An 8,546-nucleotide genomic window follows, 5' to 3' on the forward strand; every position below is an offset into this window, starting at 1 on the left:
AAAAAAAAAAAAAAAAAGGAAAAAAGCAGAACAGTACTTTGCAAAAGATCATTTGTACACACAGGGCACCCACAAGGTTCTTCCCTTCAACATCAGACACTGAGTCTGACGCACTCAGGGTAAAAAACTACTGTGGAAAAAGACCCAACACAAACACCAGCAAGGTTTTCTCAAGCTTACCTGTCACAAAGAAGAAAAAACATCCGGGACTGTAAACACAGGAGCGAGCAGCTGTCAGGAACATATGGAAAATCACCTGCTGCAGCAACATGGAGGCAACCGAGCAAAAAAGCACAAGGCCCTGGGACTTGGCTACCTCAGGGACCAGAGGATATTTGCCGGGAGGAGCACAGAGGGATCCACCTCTTTTAGCGACCAAGGGACACCACCAGGAAGGGCAGAGGGGAAGCTGGTTCCCTTTGGGCTCAAGGAACACAGCCAGGAGGGGCCGGGCCACCATCTACCTCAAGGTGTGGGGCTTCCTTCCGCAGGCAAACAGGCACGGCTGCTCTCAGAGAAGAAGCTGTGCCCCAAAACTCAGTCCCACCACCTTTCCGTCACGCTTTTTCCCCTCACAGCAGAGGAAACGCTCTCACCCGTCCACTCTGAGGGGCGGCTTCCAGAAGGTTCTGGATCCTTCCCAGTCGGGTGCGCCCCGCCCCGTCCCGTCCCTCAGCTCCTCACAGGCCCCGCCCCTCGGCACGCGCCTGAGGGGCCTGAGGGGAACGGGCCTCACCAGCCCCGGGAGCGTGTGCAAAGGTCGGGAATTTCACAAGCAGCACTGTAAAAGTTACCTTTTTTCACGTTCAAAAAACCAGAAAAATCAAATTCCTGCACAAAACACCAGAAAAACCCAATTCCCAAATGAAACGCCAGGCTTTACCTTTTCTCCTTGTACCTGAACAAATATAAGTTGTAAAAAGCTATCCGTGGCTTAGGAAGGACTGAAACTCTACTGCCTACTCTTAACTTTTTACAGCTGGCGTGACATTAAAATGAAGTCTGGTAACACACATATAACAAAGCCACGCAATAGACGGCTTTCCAGTTTTTACCCTTGCAATGACAAAGCATGAACACCACACCACTATTGCAATAGGGACTATATTGTTCAATTTATGGACTAATAAAAACCCTCCTCAGCCTTGTCCCTGTAGGGTTCATCATTTTAAGTCTAGGAACTTAGAACCTGTAGCAAGAAAGGGAGGGCAGCCTAAGCCCATTCAAGTTCTACATTAAGTGCAAGGAATTTAAAAAAAAAACCCAAATGTCAAAATAAATACCATAGCACATGTTCAGTTCAAGCCAGCCTCAGAAAAAGCACTTTCAGAAGCTATTTCCAGTAGCCGAGAACTGACCTTCCCCTTATAAAATGCCACAGGGTATAAAAATAGAGCAGCCTCTTCAAACAGGCAGCTCCAAACTCCCGAGCAATTTGTCGTGAATCCTCCTCCCTCTGCTTCAAGCACACTCAAACACCAGGGCACCCTCTTCTCACGGCGCTCGGAGCACTAATTAGCTTGAACTGGAGTCAAAATACTTCACCAGTTTCAAAGAATCATTGATGAAAACCAAAGCAGAACAAGATCAAGAACGCAGCCTTCCCGTCTCCTTTTCGACCAAAGATTTATTCTGCAGATACTCGCCGCCTCTCCGTGGCATTGTAACGTTTCCCTACGTTTTGGAGACGCCGATTACCATGAACTGTAAATATGGAACGCTCGTAAGAGCTAGCTCACACAAACACATTATAATCCCTGGTAGATGGAAGGCAGGGAGCCATTACAAACGTACACAAACATGTAACTTGATGCAATTTGAAAGCAAATTTTAGCTTTTCAGCAGGCAACGAACAGGCAAATAGTTATTGTGCATCTTCCTCTCTGTAATTATCACCCTTTTGGAATGCAGCTCTCGCCAGCTCCGTATCAGTTGTGCAAGATGATTTTACTGGCAGAAAGTATTCTCTCTTAGAAAACAAGCAGCATTAAAAACTCGGCTACTGGGGTATATATATAGTCTACTGTATCTAATTTCAAGCTTACACACCGTGAGTCATCAGGCCTCATTCTCCTTCGCATGTCTTCTGAACGCTTCAGTTCACAGACAAATTTAGAAGATGACGGCATGCTCTCTTTCCTACTCTGTGGTTGAGTTGTCCTCTCTGGTCGAGAACTTGTCTTTCTACTCTTCTTTGCCTGATGCAATGAGAGCGTTGGTACACACTTCATTTTAACGACTTGTTTGTGCTCTGGCAGATCAGTGACTACAATATATTACCACCGTACACAGAAAATCCCTGAAGTCATAACAGCCAAAACATCCTTACACATTCATCCTTACCCATCTGACTGCTCAACTTACAGGAAAATATCCCTAAGTTATGCAGTACGGCCCCAGAGCATAAATGTGCTTCAGGGAGGCAGAATATACTCTGGAACTGGACATGATGTTGGTGTTTTGTGTGCTGTATGTTAAAAAAGAAATGACCTCAGAGAAGGAAAAAATAAAGCCAAGAAAGACAAGACAGCTTTGAAACAGACAAGATGGCCATGCCGGCATCCTGTGTTATCCCAGATGAAAAGAACTCTTTTCCCACTAACAACAATCAACAGACACATTTCGCTTGCAGGCAAAACCTGGCTGCTGTAGTGTAGCTTGGTTTTATTTATGTCCACAAATATTTCAAAAAAATTACAAAATACTCAAATGGAGAGAACACAGAAGTCACGATTTCTGGGTTTCTACTCTGTTTACACTGTGTTATCCCATGGCAAACTACTCATATATACATTAAGCTTCAAGATATATATAAATGTAGCAGTCAGAATGTACACTCTGCTTTAACGGTGCAGTGAAACAAGCTCAACCATGACGACATAGAACAAGAGAGACGTTTCAAAAACACTAAAGCAAAATTAAAAAATAATCTTTCGAAACAGAGGAAAAGTAAGAGAGATTTCTTAAAGAAAATCAAACGGTCTGGGTTGTTTTAACAGGGCATCGAACACCAAGATGGCTTCAAAAACCACTGCATGTAAAGTTGTAGTTAATCATTGGTCTAAAATGGAAGAATTTCAGTGCTTATTTGCTGAATGATGTAAAAAAAAAAAAAGAGAGATCAATGAATAGCTTTTGAACAGACTACAAACCTCAACTGAAAAAAAAAAGATACAGAGAGGGGACCATTGGAGGCAATAAGGTGGTTTTCTTTCTTAAGAAGAACTATAGCTAAAAGTAACAGCAAAAAAGAAGGATCAGAAAAAATAGCTGAAGTGGCTGAACTCCCCCAAACTCCCAAATTCCACATGGTAAAAACAAGGAGGAGAGTTTTAACTGAAACATGCCTAATTAGACCTTTAAAGTAAACTGAGGCACTCTCTCTGCTGAGCAGACCGGTCTCACCAGCTACTCACTGTTAGCTGAAGTAAAAAAATGTTACTCAGAAGAAAACCATGTCACCTGATCACTGCAGACAGCGACTGAAGGCATTGACTGAAGAAGACTTTACCATCCTCGATTCTAGCTTGACCTCATGGTTTCCAACTCTCAGAAACACTAGCTGTTCCTCCTAATACCTTCACAGAGAGTTCAAATACAGCAGATGGAACTGATTAAACGCTATTGCAGCTCTTTAGCACTGAGAAATCTGGAATGGAGGACACAAAAAAAAGGAAGATCAACATTAGCGGAATTAGTCCCCCTCTCTCTCCTAGACGCTTTTGCCTTAAGCAGACTTAGAATACCCCAATGTGTATTTTTAATTGGTAAATGGATGTTACTAACTGTCCAACAGTAATCTTTGGGCACTAATGCTGACACTGCTTTGAGACCCAAGAGGTGGATAAAGCACTGTGCATGCCATGCCTTCCATCAGAATGTATGATTAACTACAAGTTTATCAAACATGGCTCGGTACAGTCCTATGACACAACCATCACACTGAACAGTCTACAACAGCAGAGAGAGAGCACTCGTGAGTTAAGAGAGAGAATGGGGGGGAAGTTATGCACCAGCAGAAAAAAACAGCCAGCAGATTCAGATGTCCATTGGTTGCATCACCCTCTGCTCTGGCAAAGAAAACCCATGGCAAAACAGTCGGAAAAAAAAATAATAATTCTGCCTAGACAGTAAGCAGAGCTGTCTCCAAAAGAATGCTCACTGGCCTTCTGTGTATTCCTCTCCTTTTACCATCCACATGGGAACTAGCCAACAGGAGTTATTCTGCACGGACCTGTTGTGTTGGGAGTCAGTAAATGTTACTGTCCATGTATCCGGTTAATCCCAAAGCAGTAAGTTCCTGAGATACAGAACACTGGTGGCGATTAAGAAGTTTTTGCTTATAAAAACAGAACTAAAACAGTCAAAGAGAAATACAGACTAGTCTTTGCAAAACAACTTTAAGAACACCGAGTTGCCTATCCACTTTTCTTAAGAACATATCAAACATAAGAGGCCAGAAAAGAGCACGTCCTCCAAAAATATGCACATGCATACAAAATTCTGGCTGTACTCGTTTGAGCCACGGAAAATTTTTAAAAAGATATTTTAGAACAGATTATTTCTTTGAACTTTTTGCCTAAATTCTAAAACCAATGTAGTTCGATTAAGTTTCAAAAGGTAATAGGAAAGAAGCGTATTATGGCCACACTGAAAATTAACCCTTGAAGTAGGCATCAAAAGGGTAAGCTAGTTCCAAGGGACACCTGTACTGCTGAGAAACCCAACTCAACAGAAATCATCTGCAGAACAGAGAGATGTAACACTAACAAAAAAACCCAACAAACCCAAACAAACCAAAAAACCAAGAACAGAAACAGTCATTTGCAACATTATCCCTGCAACTCCCTTTAATGCTTATTGTTGAAAGCAAACCAAATTTCAAGCTTTTACCCATTTGAAATTATTGATACCCATCATTCCCTTTAATTAAAGGGATAATTATATATATATTTTTTATTAAAAAATCAACTCTGTATTCTGTCAATACCAGGTAGGAATTCACAATTTGTGATGTTACTGAAAATCAAGATAAACGTTTCTGGAGTTTTGTTTTGTTTTGTTTCTCCCCTCTACCCAAAAAAGTTATTTACAGACTTAAAAAGCCATGCTGCAGAACTGAGCTCTCTTTAAAATTATGAAGATTTCCTACAATGTATTAAAATAAAAGTAGATTTTTATTATTATAGCACTTGGATTCAGAGCTTGTTACGTCACCTACTTGCAATCCTTGTTTTTTTTTTTAAAATAGCTATAGATGCATTGAGTGTCTCTTCACGCACAGTGACTTGTGTTGTGAACCTGATTCTAGCACCTACTCAAAACAAACTAGTAAGAAAAAAAACCCAAGATTGCAGGAAGTTCTCTGAATATTCCACACAGTCCTGTATTTTCAATAGGCTTCTGAATACGTTGTCATGCAGGGAGACCCACACCAGTCTTGAGAAATCTTCTCTACAAATGAACACTATGCTGATAAGTCTCTACTTGTTGGGTGGTTGTTTCTGTTTTAAATATATAAAGAAATCTTTATAAGATATTCTTTTCCTTTTGTAGCTCTTATTGTATGTAAAAATGTTCCACTCCTTCCCAAGGACTGGGGTTTCCATAGCCAGCATTACAAATAAATAATTTATTACAACTGTTTGTCGCCTTCTTTCTTCAGTCGACTGAAAAGAGAAAGAAAACTCATTTTAACAAAGCCAAGGAGGTGTCACGACACTTCAGAGAGAGCTCTGCTTTCCTCTAACCTCACCCAGGAGCCCTGAAGGGACCAGAGGTTGCAATAGGACTTGTGAGCTTTCGGCACAAAAACCAGCCCTACTGGAAGAGCAGCCGTAACACTCTCTGCTGCGGGAGGAAGAGATGACCTTTTGCTCCTGAAGCGCTCCTTACATGGGAGAGAGATCACTAGTGCCAGCTCCTCGAGCTTTAGCTCTGTCTGTGGTTGCAGATATGACAGTCAGCGTCGGGCAGAGCGGCTGCCCCCGCGGCACGAGGCCAGCAGGCACTTCTGGATGGCAGAAGGGAGGACTGACACATCAGAGGAGAGCAGCACAAAGCAGGTGTTTTAATACGCTGCTTCTTACATATCCCTGCTACCCACAGACATGAGGAATGACCCTTGCCTGGTGCTGGTGGCCTTTTCTTCTTAGCTGTCAGTGGTCACTGCCAGACAGAAAATAAGGTGGGCCAAGAAGAAAACCACTCTGCTATCAACCCCACAGAGCATTCAGGGGAGAAAAAACTCCCATGATTCGTCTAGGAATTCTCAGCTGGAGATGCAGGATCTGTATTATTCATACATTTCAACTTCCTACTGCCTTTAGTCATTTCTTAAGATTTATTGAGTTCCTCCCCTCTTCTCATTCATAAAGCTTTTACCCACCCTCCTCTGCTGTTCTCAAGGAAGAGAGAGATGTGGAAGAAGCAATCGTAGTATCACGCTGAAAATCCCAATCAGAGGTAATTTGGCACTGTAAGACTCAACTGGTCTACATCCTGTGCCAGTAATTGGGACCTCGCTTCCCATCTGCCCTATCACCTATGCCCAAATGTCTTGGTACATCTTCAATTACTGCATCAGGACAGTAACTCAGCACACAGTAAGAAAGGCAGTAATTCCAAAGAAAAAAGGGACATAATGTGGTGAAAGACGAAGGAAGCTGTGGCACCCCTGAGTCTCCAAAAGCCTTCATTGCACCTCTCACCTGTAATAATCTTCCTGACTTGGTAGATGACCACCGTGCATGTGAGGATGCCCGTGCAACCACTGCTGCTCCATGGCCAGTCTCTGCAGCTCTGCTGACTGGGCGTGCATGGCCTGCAGTTGGTGGGCTGCTGACATAGGAGGTGGAATGGCACCAGGCAGATCTCGTGGATAAGGAGTACCTAGGAGAGAATTGCTCATTTTTAGACACTTGTTTGCTATGAGCTCTGCAGAGAGTTGTCCCAGGAAGTTTATTGTGTTTGTGTTTTTTTTTTTTATAAAAAAATCAACCAACCCAAGTTACAGCTCAACTTCTCCAACTGCCCTCCCAGGAAATGCTACAACCCTGAAGGCAACAGTCCAGGTCAAGAGACAATCTTCGTAGAGGACCACAAAATGCTCTCACCAAAGACTGGATGTCGGAGCATTTCATGCTCATGAGGTGGCTGCCCTAGCAATGGGTTGGGGATGGTCCCAGGCGGGTAGGGAAAACGTGCCAAATGGGGTCCAGCTGCTAAAGGATCCACCAGCGGATGAACAGGTCCTGCAGAACCTTTAAAAGAAGGAAAGAAAGCAAGCAATCAACTGCTTTGGGAAGCATCGCTCAACTGTTGGGAGATCAAAAGCCCTGTTGGACTCGAGCTGGATCAGCATTTGGCCTAACTGGCATGTAATTACCAGGAGCTTTAGCTCCATCCAATTTGAAACCCACTTTTCTATCTTCAGGTGATATCTGCTTACCAAACAGTCTTAATTGTTAAAGCAACAACCCAGGGCTTTCAATTTCTACAAGAAATACACCAGGCAATAAGGAGAAACAACAAAGATGATCAACATTTAGACAGATTTTCTCCAAAACTCTCTCCGATTTCCCCTTCACACACATAAAATTGAAGGATCACTAGTGACATTTAGTACAGAAGCACTTGGGCATCCTTCTGACTTAACCAATACTACTTGAGAGGCCAAAAGATGACGCTCAGGCCCCTAACGCTATTTTAACCTGCCATCCAAAATTAAGGCCAAATTACTTTCAAGCAAAAGTAAGAGAGACTTAGTTGAAAATGAATTGACTTGGCTTTGTCTGTGCCAGTCTCTTGCTCGACAGAGTGAGGATGTACTAGCCATCTTTTTGTCTGGAATAAATAACTGGGGAGTATCTAGACTCACCTGCCCAGAGTGGTAAGTGACTTACCTGGCAACAGAATCCCTGTATAGACACGATCTATGACAAATTTCTTCTGCTATCAGTGGGGTATGCAAACCCACTCCAATTGCACCACTCTGTAATCTGTGCAGTCAGTCTCAACCAACGCTGACAGCTTGAAGGATGCTGATGTTCAGCACAACCATCTCTTACCTGTAACCCCTTGCCCCTTAACAATCTCACAAGACCCTGCTGATTTCCTCACTATACAATTTGGCTTCTGCAACAGCAACATTTAGACAGGTTTTCTCCAAAACTCTCCCCAATTTCCCCTTCACACACATAAAATTGAAGGACAAAGATGATCAACATTTAGACAGATTTTCTCCAAAACTCTCTCCGATTTCCCCTTCACACACATAAAATTGAAGGATCACTAGTGACATTTAGTACAGAAGCACTTGGGCATCCTTCTGACTTAACCAATACTACTTGAGAGGCCAAAAGATGACGCTCAGGCCCCTAACGCTATTTTAACCTGCCATCCAAAATTAAGGCCAAATTACTTTCAAGCAAAAGTAAGAGAGACTTAGTTGAAAATGAATTGACTTGGCTTTGTCTGTGCCAGTCTCTTGCTCGACAGAGTGAGGATGTACTAGCCATCTTTTTGTCTGGAATAAATAACTGGGG

General features: G+C 42.9%; 1 long non-coding RNA gene across 1 annotated transcript; it reads right to left on the reverse strand.

The window, feature by feature from the left end:
- Positions 1-2,620: 2,620 nt before the first annotated feature.
- On the reverse strand, positions 2,621-7,455 carry LOC106887730. Its single transcript, XR_001411949.1, has 3 exons — positions 7,116-7,455; positions 6,711-6,891; positions 2,621-5,669 (listed from the first exon to the last, which is right to left on the reverse strand). It is a non-coding gene; the product is annotated as an uncharacterized LOC106887730 (long non-coding RNA).
- Between the last annotated feature and the right edge of the window lie 1,091 nt (positions 7,456-8,546).

This window comes from Calidris pugnax, unplaced genomic scaffold, assembly GCF_001431845.1.
Source record: "Calidris pugnax isolate Ruff unplaced genomic scaffold, ASM143184v1 scaffold82, whole genome shotgun sequence".
NCBI classification, from domain to species: Eukaryota; Metazoa; Chordata; class Aves; order Charadriiformes; family Scolopacidae; genus Calidris; species Calidris pugnax.